The sequence below is a fragment of the Dermacentor silvarum genome, chromosome 10 (assembly GCF_013339745.2).
Source record: "Dermacentor silvarum isolate Dsil-2018 chromosome 10, BIME_Dsil_1.4, whole genome shotgun sequence".
Taxonomy (NCBI): domain Eukaryota; kingdom Metazoa; phylum Arthropoda; class Arachnida; order Ixodida; family Ixodidae; genus Dermacentor; species Dermacentor silvarum.
Genome location: NC_051163.1, coordinates 55,019,983 through 55,040,881, shown reverse-complemented (window position 1 = coordinate 55,040,881; position 20,899 = coordinate 55,019,983). Strand labels below are relative to the sequence as shown.

The window sequence follows — 20,899 nt, the reverse complement described above, 5'->3', positions numbered from 1 at the left end:
GCTATCTATGATGCACCTTCGAAGCCGACTCAAGTAAGCTCCTCGCTATTGTTGCATGATCCACGTATTCAGTGCCAGCCTAGCCGGAGAGCGCAGGGTCGACTTCGGGCTCGGCTCATTCACGACGTGTAGCGCGTCGTTTTTCCCAACAGCTTCATGTTTCTCAAAGTCAGCTACTGGTTCATGTACGTGATTTGAGCGCGGCCGGCGAAGACACAGAAGGCGGCGACACGGCCTGGCACAAATGGGCTCGCACGCGTTTTTTTTTTTTTTTTTTGCGTCCGCGGACACACAACAGACGCAATATGGCACTCTCTCTTGTACGACGTCTTTCGACCGTTCCAAGCTTGGCGGAGGTAATTTGCATAGTTAGATTGACTATCGCACCTGTCACATGATCAGTGGACTCGACACCGAGAATTGTGCCCGCATACAACAAACTATCGCGTTGTTGCAAGGGAAATAGAGTATGTAAAATACTGCATCACCAGAATTCTCTGAAGCAAGTATTTTCTGTCTTTAGGAGTAGGGAAGCGCAATAAAAAATGCAGCTGGGCTTGAATCTTTATATATAAACGCATGTGTGATACTCAAGTACAAATATGGTATCAGTATTGAATCTGATATCCATTTGTTATTTTTTTTGCAACTGTGTAGTATGCAGCCCCATTAAAAGCGGCTTCCTGAAGCTTTCCTTGGCACCCACCTTGTGAACATTCTCCAGGAGAAAAAAATTCTTCTGGATGATTTTACCAACGGTAAGCTGCCTCCCTGACAATCGCATAGTAGAATTCGAAGATGATCTCGGAAGATTAAAAACAACCGAGTTTGTTTTTCAGGTAGCTTTGACACGCCTTTCTCATTTTTTTATATTATTGGAAGTAGATCAGGACGCCCTTGAGAAAATTGCAACAGAAACGAGGACACTTGATCGAGCGCCCAAAAAAGCAACTCATCAGATACTCGACATAACGAGCCATGGGTACACACATGTCCTTTCCTTAAATCGCACAATACACGTTCAGCTGCTGTGCTTAATATGCAGTGACACTCGAGCTAGGGTTAGTGGAACTATTGGTGAGTTGTGTAGCATTGTTCTGAACAGCTTTTCATGCGTGTCCGAAGCCGCCTGTGTGAATGTACACTTAAGGTGTAGAACAATATACGATGACTTGTGACTTGTGAACAAAATGACTTGTGGCATCTCTGACACCTACAGTCGAGAGTATAAGTAATTTACAGCAGGACCACCTAAAGCGGGGCGCCTCGCTGAGAGATGGCAAGCCGTCCTCCTCAGCGAGGCACCCGAGGACCAGGAGTGGGCCGTCGAGCAGGCCAGGGCCATTGCCGAGGATCTCGGAAGGTTTTTCTCCGGCGATGGACCCCTGGCAGCCTAGCCCCGGGCCCCAACAGCCATAACCGTTGGACAAATAAAGCTTATTCCTATCCCATCGCGTTCCCACCCGTTCGCTCCCCGGGCCCTAACTCTGCTTTTCCTTTCCTTTTTTTTCTCTTTTTTTTACGTACAGGAAACACCAAATGCTTCGTCGCAGTTATTTCGTAACTTCGCTTAACGATCGAGTAACGTGAGGGCATTAGGCTTGAAAGCGAAGGCACTCAATGAAAAACCTCGTCTGTTGCTTGGTAGGTCGGACATTAGACCTGACCTTCTGTAATTTACGACTGGTTCCAATGGACGACATTCGCAGTGGCCTTTACGAAATGAGCAATACAAACAACAACCTCATTTATATGCCTACCTCCCGGGGCAATAATCGGCTTGTGCAAGCCGTTTTGGTCTTGCCAGTGGAAAGACTTGCTGTTCTTTTGTACTGTCAGGGTCATTCACGTAGTATGTGGAAATCCGTGCAGAATAGTTGATGGTGAAAGGCACGGCCACGGCATTTCTGGGACGCTCAGGGCAATTAGGAGTGGGAGCCTGCGCGTTCAGGTAAGTTAACGCGATGGTAATTGGCACGACACAAAACCCAGAAGCGAAATAAAAGAAAAAAGATCGACTAGTCAATACAGAAAGAAGAGGAAAACCAGCGCACAAAGCGACGTGACTACTACACTGATCCGCCTTTTCTCATTTTTTTATATTATTGGAAGTAGATCAGGACGCCCCTGAGAAAACTTGCCACAGAAACGAGGACACTTGATCGAGCGCCCAAAAAAAGCAACTCATCAGATACTCGACATTACGAACCATGGGTACACACATGTCCTTTCCTTAAATCGCACAATACACGTTAAGTTGCTGTGCTGAATATGCAGTGATACTCAGGCTAGGGTTAGGGGAACTCTTCGTGAGTTGTGTAGCATTGTTCTGAACAGCGTTTCATGCTTGTCCGAAGCCGCCTGCGTGAATATACGCTTAACGTGTAGGACAATATACGATCGCTGTTTGTTCTTAGTCGTTTCGCGCCCGCATATTCGGGATTGTATGACGGCAATCACTTCAACGACGAAAAGCACCGTCTTTCTTTTTTTTCGCTTACAAAGCCATGCGCATGCTCCGTGTGGTGAGACAGAAACAAGGGAACGCGATAAAATGTGAGTGAGTTATCTGTCTCGCGAAGATTCGCGGTGGCTTGTCCAGGAACCACGTGATTCACTCTTACGCCACTCGGGACTTGTCTGGACGAGCCGAAACGAGTTAACATCCCGCACCGCCCGAAGTTTCGAGAAGCGGTGGCGAGAAGCCGGTAAAACTGCCGTCGACATTGTCTTGTTTCCCTCGTCCGAAAGGATGTCTTGCTACGTCGTTGAAGGTAAGTGTGACCCACATCTCTCTTTAGCCGTGGTCTTATAGTGTTGGTGATGCTTTATTCGAAAAGTGTTGGTCCTCAGCAGACACGATCGAAGGATTAAACTTGTGTAGCGGCTTTCGTATTTTCGATGCGATATTGCTTGATCGTGCATCGTAGATACAGCTACGGACGCACATCACGCTTTCCCTTTGTTAAGTTTGCCTTAGATATGTAATATATTAGACGAGGGTAATTAGAGATCACTAGGAGAGGCCTTCGTCCTGCAGTGGACATAAAAATAAGCTGCTGCTTTTGTTGCTGATGATGAAATTAGCTTCGTGCCGTGTGTTACGTAAGTAAGCCACCGTGGTTGCTCCGTGGCTATGGTGTTGGGCTGCTGAGCACGAGGGCGCGGGATCGAATCCCCCGGCAACGGCCGCCGCATTTCGATGGGGGCGAAATGCGATAACACCCGTGTACTTAGATCTAGGTGCACGTTAAAGAAGCCCAGGTGGTCCAAATTTCCGGAGTCCCCCACTACGGCGTGCCTCATAATCAGGTCGTAGTTTTGGCGCGTCAAAACCCACAATTTAATTTTTTTGTGTTACGTAAGTAGTGCGCTATAGCTATCGCGGCAGTGATGTTCAAATCGCTGGCAAAATGCTCGACTTGTTTATGCAACACAGAGCACCAAAACCGTTCTACTGATAGCATTGTGAACAGAGATATTGCGCCCCGCCAACTTATTGCATCTGTAAGTGACAGAGAAAATACTGTGGCGTCACAACTTGCAGCTTCTTTTACTGTTTCTTTCCCGCAAACATCAGTTTGGAGCCGTACAGCGTAACGAAGCTAAGTTGCGCTGTATCCTTAGCGCACGTCCACGCAGTTACATAGATTGATAGCTGAAAGTGAGAACAGTGGTGGTGATGACGAGCCAGGGCTGCTTAGGACCAACTAAGGCTGTTGGCTGATAGAACTGTTTGTACTGCCTTTTTTCTGCTTGTTTGTGCCACTGGATGACGCTGATAACTAGTTTCACAGTATGTACGAAACACGGCGGCCGCCTTTGTATGGTGAAGAAATGTAACAACGCTTGCGCACCGTGCATTGGGTGTTCATTGAACCCCTGGTGGAAAAAAAAAACCGCTACGGCGTGTGCATCATAAACCAGAGTGAAGTTTCGGACATTAAACTGAAGGTCTCAACATTGATGCAGATAAGGACAATGCTCAGCAAAGTGAGTATGCCTTTCTACTATTCACGGGGCTTTTAATAGATGTCATAAACCAGAGATCATGCCCGCCGAAGACTCTTCAACCTCCCATTGCTAGTTTCGGCGCGCAGGCCGCTTATACAGCCTTACTCTGAGAGAGAGGTTTCGTCACTCAAGGCCTTAAGGGCTCTGCTGAAGTTCTTAAGGGCTTATGAATTGTGTGATCGGTTTAGGAACGTTGTAGCGTGTAGGGTCGCGTTATTGTGCGAATTTTTCGTACTTCATTTTTTAATTTTTTTCCTTCTATCACCTTTTATACCCTTTCCCCAGGACAGGGTAGCCAACCGGTATTTACACTGGCTAACCTCCTTGTCTTTCTTCCCCTTTCTTTCTCTGTCTCTTTACATGCGATGTCACGTCATGTTAGGTGAAGTGTCATACAATGACTGAAAGCTTGGTGAGTTGGTTCTTGGCGTTATAAAACATGCTTACAGCACTAATGAAGACGAACCACAAAAAAAGGAAATGGAAAATGCGTCTTTTGTGTTCATTTTGTTCCTTGTTGTGTGGGGTTTTCGTCATCTCAAGTGTGGGCAATCCCCTCGTCGGCGAATCCCCTATGACGACCACACAGGATCGACGTTGTGCAAGCTTTTGTATCTTTTGTGTAGACAATAGTACTCCTGCGTGTAGTGTGTCTAAAGCGCGCACCCGCATATTGGACAACGTGTAATAGCTTATTGTCCCTGTTATAATCAACTGCAACGTACCTCTGTACAACCTGCCCTGTATCTCCCACTTCCCCTTACCACAATTAGGAGTAGCAGGCTAGTGATACGCTCTCAACGTCGACCTCTCTTCCTTTCTATTCATTAAAATATACTCCTTCTCCTTGGTTGGTTCGGTGCCTTTGGGAATGGGTGAACCCACCAGGGGTATCTGCCATGAATATGACCGCAGGAGGTAAAAATGGAGCGAAACCTAAATGATTTATATAAATTAAGGAGAAGATAATAAATGAATACTCAGTTTCAGTTTTAGTTTGTCTTTCGTAAGTGGAATAAATGCTTACATAAGTATACAGAAGGCGGTCCCAGAGCATGTAGCTGAATACTACTTACTAGAGCACTTCACGGGCTGATTTTTACAGCCAGAGCCCGGCCCGGGCCCGTTTTTACGTTGGCCGGCCCGCCCGAGCCCGATCAAAACTTTTATGGCGAGACCCGGGCCCGGCCCGGGCCCGGAAATAATCTACGTTACCCGCACGGCCCGGCCCGCCACCCCTTTACCTTAGGCCCGAGCCCGGCCCGAGCCCGGCCCGAGCCCGGCTCGAAACTGGCCCAAACCCGGCCCGAGACCGAAAAATACATGTTTTTCAGAGTTGAGACGCCCGAGAATAACTCGCTGCACGTTACATGCACACCACCAGAAAGTCCGAGCCCGGCCCGGGCCCGGGTCAAAAGCACACGCCGTGCCCGAGCCCGGCCCGAGCCCGTGAAAAAACTGCTCTACCCGGCCCAGACCGGCCCGTGGGCCGGGCCGGGCCCGGGCTTTCGGGTAAGCCCGAGCCCGTGCAGTGCTCTACTACTTACTAATATCAATTTCAGGGCAATGTCACAAGTGCCCGCAATGTGTATTTCGTGTTTGTGTTTCGTCTTTCTTATCGCTCTAAACATCTTTCATGGGTGGAAAAAAAAAACAGAAAATCGTGACATAGACTCAGCAACACCAAGTAAATCAGTGTGCTAAGCATCTGTATTGGAACGTACCCCTTCACCTGATTTATCAAACCCATCATTGAACCGAACGGTTGTTTACATATACCATGCTCAAATTTGGTATATCTAGAACATCCCTGCGCACATTTGTCAATTCAAATGGTCTTACTAGTGGGCGATGTTTCTATATCTAAATAAAAAAAAAGCATCGTAAGCTTCCTTTTCATTTTTAATATCTTGGTCTAGATTTAACGAGAAAGCGTGATGGTATATGGAAGGAGGAATTATGGAGTTTCGCTTTCCTTAGCCGTGTAAACAAGTTTCATAAGAAAGTTACAAACAAAAATTACGGATTTTACTCCTTCACAAATTTCCCAGTCCAATAAAGTTTCTTTCTCTCTCTCTCTCTCTCTCTCTCTATATATATATATATATATATATATATATGCGGAAAACAGTGTCATGTAGGTGCGAACTCTTGGTGTTGTGTGAATTTACTCCCCGGAGAAGGCGTGTGTATAAATTTAATGAAATATGATAGTCTAAGGGCAACCACCTTTTCTCCGAATGTCATCCTGAGTGTGATTAATAGACACTGCGAATGTTGCCCCAGGTCGACGCTATTGCGTTGAGTCATTAGATGGGTGCAAGCATAGCAATCCGACGTGTTGCCGAGGCGTCCGCCAACAAGACCCAACTGCCGAGTTTCATTCCTATGGATCGATAAAGAATGCCAAGGTTCCAGTTCCCGACCATTGGCCCTTGCGTAACGATGATACCTTGCGAAGGGGCGGTGAACCGTATCGGCGAGGTATTACTGGTTGTTAACTTACACGCAATGTGTTTGCTTGCGACACGTTTTACCCTGGTGCAGTTTTGCTCCTTCTCGCATCTTGCAAGGCTTCCGTTATGCCCTTCGAGTAATTTCTTTCGTAGTGCGTTCATAGGCGCCTGCGTACTGTATGCAAACATTCTTCTATACGTTCGTTCTAGCAAAACTCGCAGAATCATAATTCCCGTACGTAATGCTCATTATTTTTCTTGCTTTCTTGTTTTTTGCGATCACAAACAGAAGGTTGCAACTTTTAAGGTATATTTGAAGGTTTATTGCGTCACGAATATGTTTAATATGAAGGCGCGCTTGAGAAGCTAGAGGAATCGCATACACAAAATTTATCACCAGCGATGAATAATGCGAGTCTACTACGCAAAATGCACGCCTTTTCATGTTATGAGCTGTGAAATAGGGAATTGCTCGGCCGCGTAAAGGGTCGGCATGTTTAAAATCTTAGGCACGAAGTATACAAAAAAAAGTCACAGGTCTGTGCGGCACACGCAGCACAGTCACAGCGTAAGCTGCTGGAGAAGTGGCTCCATTGGAGCACCATTTTCGGCATCACGCACTTCAGAACAAAGGCAACGCAAGTATGGGCAGGATATTGAATATTAGAAGTACACAACATAACTGATTCATTTATATTGTTTTAGACACAAATTGACTATCTCTATAATACCATCTCAGATTTCAGCCGCAAGGATCCAAATTTCTTGTAAATATTACAGCACAAAACCCTCTAGATCACGGACAGTACAGCTTATCATATGTAAATGGAGGAAGGTTTTAAAAGAGGAGCTTTCTCAAGTGCGTCTTGAGCGGTGTTAATGTTTGATCACTATAAACTGGGTGCGAAGTTGCGAAATATCACGCCGAAGGCAGTCGCAACATAACAACACTCAAGAAACGTTCCTCATGCTCTCCCCCGCCTTTTGAAAATATGAGTCTTGTAAGAGCTCTTCCTATGCTTTTCAATCTTCGACGTAGCGCAATCTACAGGCTGTTTTATTGAACTAGGCTAGCGAACCAATGCATAGCAAGCGAGAAATCTCAGCGGACTCATTCAAGACTAAAAGCGAGATCCTCACTGATTTCGACCATTTCTTTAGGAATGTTTCGCACATGACTACAGAAGAATCAATAGACGGCAATGCGGAGGCCTCATGACGTGGTGGCTTTTAAAGACTTGTGCCGAAACCGCATGTTGATTGAACAAGAGTGGATTTTCCATCTGGATTACAGCGCGATAAACAATCGGACCAAGGCTCAAGAATGGCACAGCAACACGCTGTTACTCATAAGTTCCCGGCGGTTCTTTATCTCTATAGCCTTAAACTTCACAGTGCAACCCTACACTGTTATATTTTCTTACGTTTCTTTGCTGTTTCCTTCTAAGATTATTAAAAGAATGCGGAAACGTTCACCCAATAACTCAGCTGTGTTGAGTTGGCATGCTCCTGGTGATAAGGGTAGTAGCATTTGGAGCTTTTGCTCGGGTCTCTGATTTCGGATATCTTACGGATGAGATGATAAAGTAGCCAAATACTACGCTTTAAATTGGGCGATAAGCGCCATCGCATGAAGGTATCAAAGTGGTATAAAGCGATTCTACATCCCTTTGAAGTGGATGAAACAGTCTTCTTGAGGGAGTTTGTGGGTGAGAAAGGGGTGTATGAACCGTGTAATTTTTTCGGAGATGTCCACAGTGTCTCCAAGGGCAGCACCTGCGTCTTCGCCCAGAAGCGCAGCATCTCAATGACAGCACCTAAAAACGCTAGCTGTCAATGGGGAAGAATGACAGAACACTCCCCTTGTCCCCGGTAGCACCGGCGCACCGCAGGGCGGTACTACAGGTACTGATACCACAGGTGTAACTGGTACCAGATCTGTCTTCGGGGTCGGCGCGCATTTTACAGCGTAAACTGCTATGAACTAATTCTAATAGCCGTTTCAGTTGACAATGGTGTCCGCCGCCGCCGCCTGTGCCCGCCGCCGTCCGTCACGGCTATCGCTGGGAATGAGGAATAAAAGTACCCAGTTCCCGGCGGGACCGACACCGGGCCCACTACTGGGGAGTCGCTACTCTACCACTGAGCCACGCCATCACTCGTTGGCTTGTAGCGTCCTTACTACTTTCTAGGCTTTTATGTGCACACTTTGCGCTGCAGTTGCGTTGTATTCTAAGTATCCTGACATGTAACAGTTGCATGTAGCAGTTACATGTTGCGTGCAGCTGGACCTGTTCAACTCAAGCAGGCTAGGTGACTATTTGGGAACACCTGGTTCCAAAGGGGATGCAAATAAATTAGCATCATCAACAGTTTATCGTATCGTGCCACGGGTTAAGGGATGTGACATGTACGCCGCGCAGTCTGGATACCTGTGTTTACTCTTCGGTACATGTTATGGCGCCTCCTCGCAAGGTACGATCCGTCCAGTGCATGCAGCCCGAAATGCAGCTCCCATGGAGGAGCGCCTCCAGCTAACGCTGTGACGGCGTGTGCCGCGCAGGCCTGTGACTTTTTTGTACTGTAATGTCTCCGTGATAGACCCACGAGGCTAGAAACATAATCGATACGGAAATGGGGAGCGAGGCGCGAAGACTGACTTCGTCTTTAAAATAGTCCGCTGTGTCTCTACAACGGAAAGCAGAAAATACGGCTTATGGGGTGCTGGAGCAAAGGACAAGTCCTCTAGATGCACCGTAAAATTCCGTCATATTGTCGATTTTGAAATGTTTCCTACTTCGGTTCCTCACTACTCTGCTACCCTATAAATTTTCTGTCTGTTTTCTTTTTGCTTTTGTTTCATGTTACTCGCGCGCGCGCGCGCGCGCGCGCGCGTGTGTGTGTGTGTGTGTGTGTGTGTGTGTGTGTGTGTGTGTGCGCATGCACACACGAGCACGTAAACGTGCTTGCGTGTGTGTGTTCAGTACAGGTGCCTGCGAGTCCCTCTCCGTCATAACTTGACGCGCTCTAGGATTCTTGGTGCGGATGAGTTACTTTTTCGTGTGCCTTCACTGCGTACTTCCTGCATTTCGTGCGCGTGGCAACACATAAGGCACCGCGATAGATTGTGTATTCTCATCCAGTCTGAACTAATCCAGTCTGAACTAAGTCGTGCGGAGTTTGCCGACCAATGCGTGTGTGAGGTATGTGCCAATTAGCGTGCCTACCCGTTGTACCCTGGGTTGCAGTCTTGTTTCGCAAATCGGAACCGTTCAGTGCGCACGCACTCGCCAACGCGACTATGTATTTGTACAACCGAGGTGCCATGCTAAGAGAATTCCACCAATTATGCAGGGAAGTGCGTTAAGTAAGCTCGCATCGGAAGCCGAATGCCTCTGGAGAAACTAATTATCAGGAAGCAATTACCTCGAGCCCTTTTCGAGGAGATAATGAAGTTCTCAGCGAACCACTCGCTCTTATTTTTATTGTTGTAATCCGTTGCCGCGTTAGGCTCGGATCCGAGGTGTACGCTTTAGCCAACAGGTGATGTTCTTAAAGACCTTGAGGCTCACAAATAACTAGCCAGGAGGTTATTATTGAATGAGGTAAGCAGCCTCGCGAATGAGTTAAGTAGCTCGCGAATATATATATACACGCAAAATTGCCGTGCGACCGGTCGCTCACGGCACTTTGCGTGCATGCAATCTCGGGCTTCTTTCACGCTCGGAATAACTTTTATTCAGCGCGTTTTGAGGAACAGAAAGCTTTACCGGGAGTTTTTCTTTTTGCTCTACAATTTTCTCATTGACACGTTTCATCTAATAACTATATTTGAGAACTTGAATAATCAACTAAGACTAATTATGTAATTAGGCAGAATGCCAGAAAATCTGAGTACTCTCTCCAAGCGATGGCAAACAAAATTACCTTGGTGCTGTCCAGCTACGTGTCATTTGGATATTTTTAAATCTTGGTGCAGGATTGTTGACACACCCTGTATATATGCGCTGGAGGGTACGATTTTGCGGAGAAATTATTATATGTTATGTATGTTGTATTGTATGTTATGTAAATTATTGTATGTTATGCACGTCAAGGCTGTTAGTGTTTTGTAAGGCGTTAAAAAATGAGTACACCTTAGACTCCGCGGTTGTTTGTAAGAAAAATTATCTTGCTTTTCTTTCGCCTAAGAAACGTTATTTTGCCCCTATAATATTCAAACTTACATTGTCACTTTGAGTAATGAACAATTTAATAAAGGCTATAGCAAAGCGTACTCCAGATAGGTTATTACAATCCACTTTTAGGCTTTCGGGGTTGGGGCTCTGTTCACGTTTATGCAACAGCAACTTACACGCCTCCACCACTTTTTAGGGCTCTTAGCCTGACGAAAATTAAAAAAAAGTTTTTTTGATAATATTCATTTTATGAGGATCTAATTTCGCTGTTCAGGTGCTTACGGAAATACTCATAAACATACAAGGGCTTCACTGCCCTTAGTTTTGATGAATTTCGGGAAGAGGTTGTGTTCTTTATTAACACGGCGGACAAGACGGCGGCTCATTTTTGGTTTCCTCGCCTTCAAAAAATGAGCAACTTCAATAATCGGAAAATAGTTATTATAAATTGGAGTGATAATACTAATAAGCAGAGTTTAAGCAGTTCTTGGCAAGGACACGCAACATCGCAGGTGCTATTCTCTTCATGCTTAGTATTCAAGCCATTAGACTGGGAAGGCTTAGGAGTGAGGATCAACGGCAAATATCTCAGCAACCTTCAGTTTGCAGATGACATCGTCCTATTCAGCAACACTGGGGATGAATTACAACAAATGATTGAGAACCTTAACCGAGAAAGTGCAAGAGTGGCGTTGAAGATTAATATGCAGAAGACAATGTTTAATAGCCTGACATGGGAAAAAGAATTCGGGATCACCAGTCAGCCTCTAGAGTCTCCAAAGGCGCACATTTATCTTGGTCAATTATTCACAGGGGACCCTGACCAGGAGGAAATTTACAGAAGAATAAAAATTGGTTGGAGTGCATACGGCAGGCATTGCCACATTCCTGACTGGGAGCTTGCCACTGTCGTTGAAAAGAAACGTGTACAGTCATTGCATTCTACCGCTGCTAACATATGGGGCAGAAACTTGGAGGTTAACACAGAAGCCCGGCAACAAGTTAAGGACCGCAGAAAGAGCCATGAAATAAGGCGTAACGTTAAGAGACAGGAAGAGAGTGGTGTAGATTATAGAGCAAACGGGCATAGCGGATATTCTAGTTGACATTAAGAGAAATAAATGTAGCTGGGCAGGCTAAGAAATGCGTAGGGTAGATAACCGGTAGACCATTAGAGTTACAGAATGGGTGCAAAGAGAAGGTAAGCGCCGTCGAGGGCGGCAAAAACTATAGGTGGGGTGATGAAGTTAGGAAATTTGCAGGCGCAAGTGGAATCAGCTAGGGCAAGAAACGGGTAATTGGAGATCGCAGGGACAGGCCTTCGTCGTGCAGTGGACATAAAAATAGGCTGAAGATGATGATAATGATGATGATGATGATGTTGAAGCAGTTCTTGCTTAAATCGCGTTGTATACAGGACTCCAATCAACACTTGAGATGCGGCTCTTAAACGTATCAAGCCTAATGTGAGTCATAAGCTGGAGCGGAGTCTTATGAATAATTTGACATTTAAATGGAGATGATCGCTGATGTTCGCAATTGTACGACCTTTTTGGTAGGAGTTGTTTTGCTCATTTGTAATAATGAGAGCCTAAACGGATGAGCCCGTAGTTGTGATGCATGCTGGCTTGTTGATCAAGTTCTTGAAACTGACACTTTCAAGGGCAACTGACATTTGTGATTGCGGTGTACGCATTCCCCCATTCCACATATCAATGTTGAAATGACCTGAATTGTAGCAAATATAATTTCTAGCCAAAAAGTAAAGTTCTCGCTCAATTATATGAAAAAAATTTGTCCAGTTGTCCTGTGGTGGGCAATACACAACAAAAAACGTGAAGTTGCCAGATGCCATTAAGGACTTCCAAGTCACTATTTGTAATTTTTCCTCTTGACAGCTCGTTGTATGCAAGATCATTGTTTATCTACATTGTAACGCCTTGCAAATTCTTTTTCCAAACTCTACAAAAAGAAGGCACCTCATATGCGTTCTGTTATTTACTGCTGACTGCATGTTGCAATCTCTGACATATAAACTTTTGGTATTGGTTGTAGTAAATTATCTGTTAAATTGAGCTAGTGCAAGAACGGAGTATTCATCTATCTGAGTGATAAGTAAAATAAAACACATGCTCAAGATGTTCATTACACTCTACGTCATTCTTGATAATGCCGCCCGACAGGCGATTCCGCAAATGTTTCCACTGAACACATCTTTTTGCAACATTAGCGTCAGGCAGGCGTCTGTTTTCATGTTTCAGTTGCTCATTTACACATGTTGGTCAGATCAAGTGAATGCAAGTGCTGAAGTTGACAGTTTCGTTTTTTAGCGGCAGTCGGGAAAGCATTGCGTTTCGTTCTAGAGTAATAAACGGACTACTAAGTTTGCCTCATTGCCTTTCTTATTTGGCACGCTATTCACGATGTCAATATCGCACTCCTGAAGAGAAACCGATGCTGCCATCTTAATTTTCCTAGCCATTTCAGAGCCTCTGTCTTTGACGCTGTGGCTGGAAGTGCTTTTATATTGATATTGTTTACCCGATTGCATTGTTCTTAAATACAGTCAGTTGAAAGTAGTGCTTATGTGCTAAGGATAGGAAGAGAGAAAAAGACCGTTGGCATATGACCTCAGTTTGTACTGACAGAGAAAAGCAAAAATATTGCAGAAGTGGGAACCCATAGGCAGCTTCCTAACTGTCTATTATAACATTGTTTTATATAAAAAGCAGGTCTGAAAATACCTGGAACGGCGCACCGGATATAGCCATCGCTATTTTATGTGGATCAACGTTCCAGTAACTGAAACAACCCTTTTATTTGGAACAGGGTTCCATATAAACTCTTATGTGGAACCACGATCCACATAATTGATAAGTAACAATAAGTGGTGCACTGTTCCATCTACTTTTTAAAGTATGTGGAACGTGGTTCCAAATATATAAGTGGAACTTTTTTGCAAAAAAGTTCCAGCTACTAAGTGGATCTTAGGTGGATCCAGATTAAGAGTGTAACCAGTGCTTAGATTGGCTAGCTACCCGGCTGGCTACCCCGTGTTGCGCTAAGAGGGTAAATACAATTAAGCGCGATAGGAATCATGATCGGAGTAAATAATGTAAGAAAGTAAAACGAAAGAGTAAATAAAGTTTTAAAGGCGAACATAACAGATAAGAGAGCTCGAATGGCCCGGGCATGTGGCCTGATACTGGACGTCGAGTCAGTGTACTCAGCGCAGCTAAGTTCTGAATTCACCTTATTCGTGTGATGTGCTACTTAGAGCTGCCGTTGCCTTGTCTCGACATTTAGATGTCGTTGACATATCACTCTGTCGTATTCTTGTTACACGACCAAGGTAGCTACGGCTGATCTGCACCTGAGGTGAGGTCTACCCAATGACGTAGAGTTACAAGAAAAATTTAGCCCCGTTTATATACACGATTACCATTGATAACAAAATTACGATAGTGCCGATACACAAAAGCATAACGGCGGTAGGCGACTCCGATTTAATTTGGCTTGACGCTTGAGTGTAACTGAGGTATTATGGCTACTGCATTTGCAGTTTGTCTTATTTAGGGTCGGCGTCATTTCAGAAAGAAATATATGATAGCTAGAGCACACTCAAGTCCGTTTCTTTGAGGGAATACAGAATTGTTTGGGGAGACGGTTAGGGGCCTTGTATCGTCCTCGTTTATTCGAGGTTTCTGAGGCAGGACGTGGCCTCCGCGGAAATAAAGATGCCGGTGACAAAGTCACTGCGCCATCATTACTGAGATGACCTAATCTTCTGCGCGTGCCTCTCATTCTGTGTGAGCTGGTGTTAATTGGGCAGCACTCTCTACGCTGAGGGGGACCGTCAGAATAGTTTAATTTCTAAAGTGAGGGGAGCTCTTTTTACCCCATCGCATGATATGTGCTCAGAGCGGCGCAAGTCAGTGGTTGGCCCTTGTCACTGCAGGGATGGCCCAGTAACAACGTAGCAACGTGTCATATTCCCTCCGTGTCAGGCCTGGTGTTAAAGCATAGGACAAAAGAACACGTACTGCAGAAGCCAAACGAGGCAAATAGTGTAATGATGCAGCAATGTCTAAAACACACTTGGCTCAGCACAAGATTCGAGCCCAGAACCCCACAATCATCAGCCCAATGCTCTTGCGCGTGGCCACGAAACCAGACGGAATGAGCTGCGATTAGACAGGTTCTGTGTCGGCTACTGTTGCCCGGTCCCTATAGTGTTGTGTCTATAGTGAGGTGATCCTTCATGGTAGTCACATCTTAGCTGGGCTGCAATATAACCCCCCACCCAGTGCACACTTGTAGAGATCGCGAGAGGAAGCAGCAAGCGCGAGCAACAGAAAAAAAAGAAGGCGGAAAAAGTGAAGGAAGAAATGGCACGAAAGACAAGAAGGTGGTGCGAAAGATGCTCTTACAACAAAAGTTGCTTTACACATAGTTTTTACATGTGTACAGTGGAAGCACAGTTGACTATTTACACTTTGTGTACTGGCGATGTCCAATGTCTAGCATGACTCTAACCAAAGAGAAGTCCGGGTCGGGGAAAAAAAGAAATGTGAGACCAGAGCAATAACGCAGTTCTTGAGGTTGTCCTTGACGTTGATGTGTCTCTCTGGATTATGAGTGATGAGGCCAGACTGTACAAACGTTGCTCATTGTCTAGCGCACGTGGCATAATAAAAACATTTACCTCTCTGTCTTTCACTCCCCCATTCTCCTACTGATTCTCTAGGTATCAAACTGGACAAGCTTTATATTTTCTTCCATTCCTTCTCTTTGTCATCGTTCAAACGCGTACTGTGGCTCTGTACCAGGGAACAAAGCTGAAACTCAGAAAAGTGAAGAATGAAAGGGAAGAAAATAAAATGAAGCCAAGAACTAAGAGAAGTCATAAGCCTGTGCAAGCAGCGCAGTCGTTGCGTTCCATGAAAGAACTAAGCTATCGATCAGGCTTAGCGGCTAGAAAAATGAAGCGTAGGACGCGTGGCTCTCGATAATCCTTGACATTCCCATCTCACATTTTATATAAAGAACGTTCAGAGCGGCACCGCCACGAAATATTTTGTGCCTACTCGCAGAATTCGATCAGAGGCTTTACGAATGGAGTGAAAGCATGCCGAACGACCTCCGTGTGGATGCCAACAGCTTCGTGCGAATTGATTTCCTCGCAATATTCTAAAGGGGAGGAACGAATGTTCTTGCCTTCATATTTCAAAGCGGTTTTGGATCTTATTCTGTCTCCCCCCCCCCCCCCTTCGGCTCTAAAGAGTCCCTTGTCGTGCTCGTCATTAAACAGGTTCTTGATTGTAATTATTGACTTTCACAGGCACGCGTAGATTCCCCATCTGTGAAATCGGAGCAATTAAGTTTTGTCGCCGTGAGGGAAGCGCGCGTTGAAGGACGTAGGCGCCATCAGGGGGAGAAGAGAATCGCCGCGTTCGCGTCCTTTCCGTTGGTAGTTCGACGCCGCGGCGTCCATACACTTGCGCGTAACCCGCGTTCTTGAAGTGAAGCGCCACTAATTTTATTCTTTCTCGAACTGATAGCCTCATTGATTTCATCTCCAAAAAGGCTGTCATGGCGCTACCATAAAAGCAAATGTTGTGTAGGCTACACATGCTCTGGCGCTGCTCGGCGTTGGCCGGTGATGGTTCCCAAGGTAAACGGTGGTGGCAGCGCATGCTGCACAGTGAAGTGCTGGCGGACCAACTCGGGGCTGTCCAGAGGGCCCGTGTGGCGGCAGAGGGGCTCGGCCTCTCTGTCCCGACGTGGGAGCGGCCCGCATCAGTCCCAGACTGACTCCTCAGGACCCAAATAACGTTCTTCATACCATACGTCGCCTTTAAGACATAAGAATACGGGATCTCAGTTTACCTAAAAGCGGCACACAAATACCCCTACTGCATTTGTGCGCGTTTTGCGTCAAATGTCACCACTGCGTCATCATCAGTATCGCCAGCCGAGAATGGCAAATAACTATGAGGGAGACAAAATAGGGAATGTCCTCACCGAGGCAGCACACAAAACCATCGCAACTCACAGTGCTGAGACCGCGGATATGGGCTAAAGAGTAGTGCTGGGTGTGTCTCCGAGTTTTTAAAGGCAAACACACTTTCACGTGAGCAATTTGTGCCATTCGGGCGATATTCACAGGCTGTCCTGCCATAATTTCAGAGCACTGATTTGCAAAATGACCTCTTTATTTTCTCATTGTGTACGCTATGCACTTCTCAAATTATGCAGTAGGGTCCGAAAAACGAACTTTTTTTTGGCAACTTTGCCTTTTTAAGCGTTACTTAGACATACACATATATATATAACAGATTACGTGCTATTCAATAAACTAATTACTGTTTCATTTCTTGAGCTACGTATTGTCGAACTAAATCACTTATAAGCATGTTCTTTTACTTTCTAGCCCGTTCCTTGTTTTCTTAACCCTGTGCGCATAGTGTACACTATCGAAATGAACTGTTACTCAATGAATAAGCGTTTGCACCAGCACCAGCATGCATTCACAATTCGCATTGCCGTAAGTGTTATTCACTTCGGGCCTTAAACTTAGCCAGGATGGAGGCAATATGAAAATGTGCTCAGCATGATTCTGAGCGGCGCCTATGCATAGTAAGTTCATTCTTCCTTCATGCAAAGTGTTCCATTGGACCGCATCAATTTGAACTGCATATTCTTGACCTGCTTAGTATAACCAAGACAAAATTGATGTTAAATACTTCATAAATATTTGGTGCTATGTGGTCCACTCTTTAAGCGGCACTACTCGTCAGCGCCTGGGGCCGCTTAGCAGGTCGCATATGCAAGAGCCGCCTATAAAAAGGCCGCATATTGCTATAGGCTGCATACGCAGTTGGTCACTTGCAATCTAAACCATGCACAAGCGTTGAAAAGTTGACCTTTATGGGTTATATACGTTGTTTTAAGCTGGTGTTGACTAAGAGTGATACGATACTATCAGTTACAAGCAAAGTTCTTATTGTGCTTTGTCTTCCGCGTACTATAGACACAAAATATGTCTGCCGCCAAGCACACGTACGCATGCCAAAAGTTCATAAGATTTGTCTTGAAAGCATACTTTCTCGCGCACAAGCACGTTTGTCATGCCCATGCAGGCGCGAACTATACAAAGAGGTCAGCTCAGTTTGCGAGCGCTACACTTTCGTGTGACAGCACAGCCGAAAAGCCCAACGACTCCATCTGGCGCGCAGCATTAAATTTTTCATGCGCAGTCACGGTGAGCAAACGCAAGCTGTATACTTACAGCGCTCATGCATAATGCACATGCGGCTGAGTGCAACTCAAAGGCTTGAATTTTGATTCGGCGAAGAGTGAGGGGAGATGGGTACGAGGCATTGGAGCACGTACTCTTCGATCAAGCGCCTCGCGTTGTTGTCGTCTGAAAGTGGAAGACATCTCGAGTGGTACACTCAACTTCTTGGCGAAATAAGCGTGCTCAGCTATAAGCGTGAAGGAAGGAGGAACTATGTGTCTTTTTTTCTATTTATTCTGAGGGTGACTATAGGGTTGAAGGGTCGAGTAAGGTCGTGTAGCTGATCGGCCAAACTGGAACTCTGTGTGCTGTTATCAATTGAGACAGCCGAAATGGAGATGTGGAGCAGTGTGCACTGACAGATGACCTTGCAGTTAATCTAACTAATATAATTATGCAGGTTCAACTTACACGTTTGAATCTATGAGAAGCGAAACTTCAGTCAAACAGGGTGGATTATTTCCTCTACAACTAATGGCCATGTTCCTACTTTCATCCCATGCAGCGCACAGCGTCATGCAACGCTTTTCTTCTTTATTTAGCGCTAAGATCACCGCTTCCTTTTTATGCAACTTATATGTTCATGAACCCCAACATTCTCAAAGCGTGCCGAAACTCAAACACGAAAACATGGGCATGGACAGTATGAGACATCTACGTAACAATATCACGAGGGTGAAGGCCTTGTATGATAAGTGTATGCTCCGAAAGACACGACACGTATTTTGCTGCGCTTTCGGATTTTGTGCCTCTTGTGCCATATTGACAAACGCACATTTTGGAAGACTGAACGAAAATAGGTACAAACCCAGTGATACATACCGAATGTAAATTAAAAAAAAATCACCAAGTGAGACCAGGAATTCGTTGCGTATATTGCACTATTAAATTGTTTCTCTATATGCCCATTTTCCCCAAATAAATCCTCAATTGATAGTGAGCGCTCGGGGTGTGGTAGAACACCCGCCTCGGCTGCGGGAGGCTGTGGATTCGATTCCCACCGCCGCCGGGCACCCACTGGTTCAAAAGGGTACAAGCGTACCCCGGCCTGGCGTTCGGCTTCCTTCAGGGGTGATACGCTTGGGAAAGGAGCCTGCGCCCTGAATTCCCGTCGAAACCAACGTGAGCACGGAAATCAAGTGGTGTCTGGGCCGCTCCCATGGCGGTCATTTCCCATGTGGCGCCCCAAGCACCTATTGAGGTGGGGACGCCTTCGGGTTGAGGTCAAACACCCCTTTCCAAGCGTTGAGGTCCCATAATGGCCGAGCACCAGGCCGGGAACGCGCTTGTACCTATTTCACCAGTAGGTACCCGGCGGCAGCACTTGCCTCCCACAGCCGCGGCGGATGCTCGTCTACAAGGCCGTCTCTGGTTGGACAAGAGGCGCCCAGAGACAACAGCTGAAATCTCTATTGGGCCCTCTTTCGAGATGTGTACCCCCACGACAGCCGAGCAACAGGCCAGGGGACATCTCTACCCATTAGAAAAACCGGTGGGTTCCCGGCGGCACCGGGATTTGAACTCGGTACCTCCCACATACGAGGCGGATGCTCTAACACTAGGCCATCGCTGCGGTATAGTCGAAACCAACGTGCTCACGTTGGTTTCGACGGGAATTCAGGGCGCAGGCTCCTTTCCCAAGCATATCACCCCTGAAGGAAGCCGAACGCCAGGCCGGGGTTCTAGCTTCATCTTTGTCTGGTGTAAGCTCTAAATTTTGAAATTCAAAGGTATGACAAACCTAACACTATCGTGCGACGCGCTGTCAACACCCCAAAACTGGTAGCCCTTAAATACTTGTGCTAGACAAACAGCGCAATCAGCGATCAGTTTCAGACACTTCGAAAATTATAGATCAACCCTTATGCAAAGGACTTACACGCGAAACTACCGTCCCGTACCGATTGCGTAGGAAGGGCTACTTGAGAATGGATGATCTATTTTCCAGCTTTGTGCTTCATGTAGTGATATCGGTATAATGTGAAACATTTTGCCTAGGTGTGCCTGCGGTTCTAGGAGGAAAGAAGGGCGTTACTTGACGGTGTGCGTAAGGGTCTTCTTTCATGCATTTTTTTTACAACACGCAGTGCTCCTCGATGGCCCCCGGAATAATGAGGTAAAGAGTTGCGCCTGTTATTTGCCTAACTCCCAGATACCGCTTTGATGAACGTTTAGTGAAACATCGGTGCTAACAGCACATGGGGATGCTCAGGCGGAATAACTGCCGGTCAAGCAGGCCGCGCTTATACCGCCTGCTGTAACCAGACCACAACCGTAAACCGCAATGTTAAGCGCAATCACTAATCGCAAGCAGGGCGTACATTTGCACATGAGTAACAGAAGAAAACAGGAGATTTATGTTAGAATGGCAAATAAGAGGTATCCAGTTGATTTTGAGAACAATCAGGACTTTATGCAAGAATGAATTTGATCTCTGGAAATTAACATGGTAATGTTTTTGTGCCGCGACGGTATAGTCTGACACGACCATGAGAACAAATTTCTGTGGCTAAAGCCAGTTCGTGATCAGTCTCCGATTTGCATGTTTTTCAGCAGGAGGAGCGTTATCTTATGCCTGTATAGCTTTAGGGACAGAACAACCTTTACTGAGAAGGAGGTAGCACTACGTTTTGTCGTGTCAGTATTAAACAACGCCGGCGATAAGGGACACGACCTTCATAATGAAGTAGAAGGCTGATTCTCCAGCTGCCTCTGAGCATAGAGTTTCATACAAATACTAGAAGAGAGAACTGTGGCGCTATTGTCTACGGAAGTTGTGCCAGCATTGGAATGATAGGTAGTACATGAATTTTGCTAAACTTCCTACTTCTGGCTTTAAATGGCTTCGTCACTTTGCAAAGTCATCATTTTTAAGGAATTACTGCGTTATAATTAATTCGTCATTATTAAAATTGTCCGACGGCAGGCTTCGAACACAGGACCTCCAGCAC

General features: G+C 45.8%; 1 long non-coding RNA gene across 1 annotated transcript in view; it reads left to right on the top strand.

Moving 5' to 3' along the window:
* Positions 1–2,625: 2,625 nt before the first annotated feature.
* Positions 2,626–20,899, top strand: part of LOC125940669 (uncharacterized) — a 73,001-nt gene continuing 54,727 nt past the window's right edge. Inside the window, exon 1 of the long non-coding RNA XR_007463864.1 lies at positions 2,626–2,774. This is a non-coding gene — a long non-coding RNA (uncharacterized LOC125940669). The remainder of the gene's footprint in view (positions 2,775–20,899) is intronic.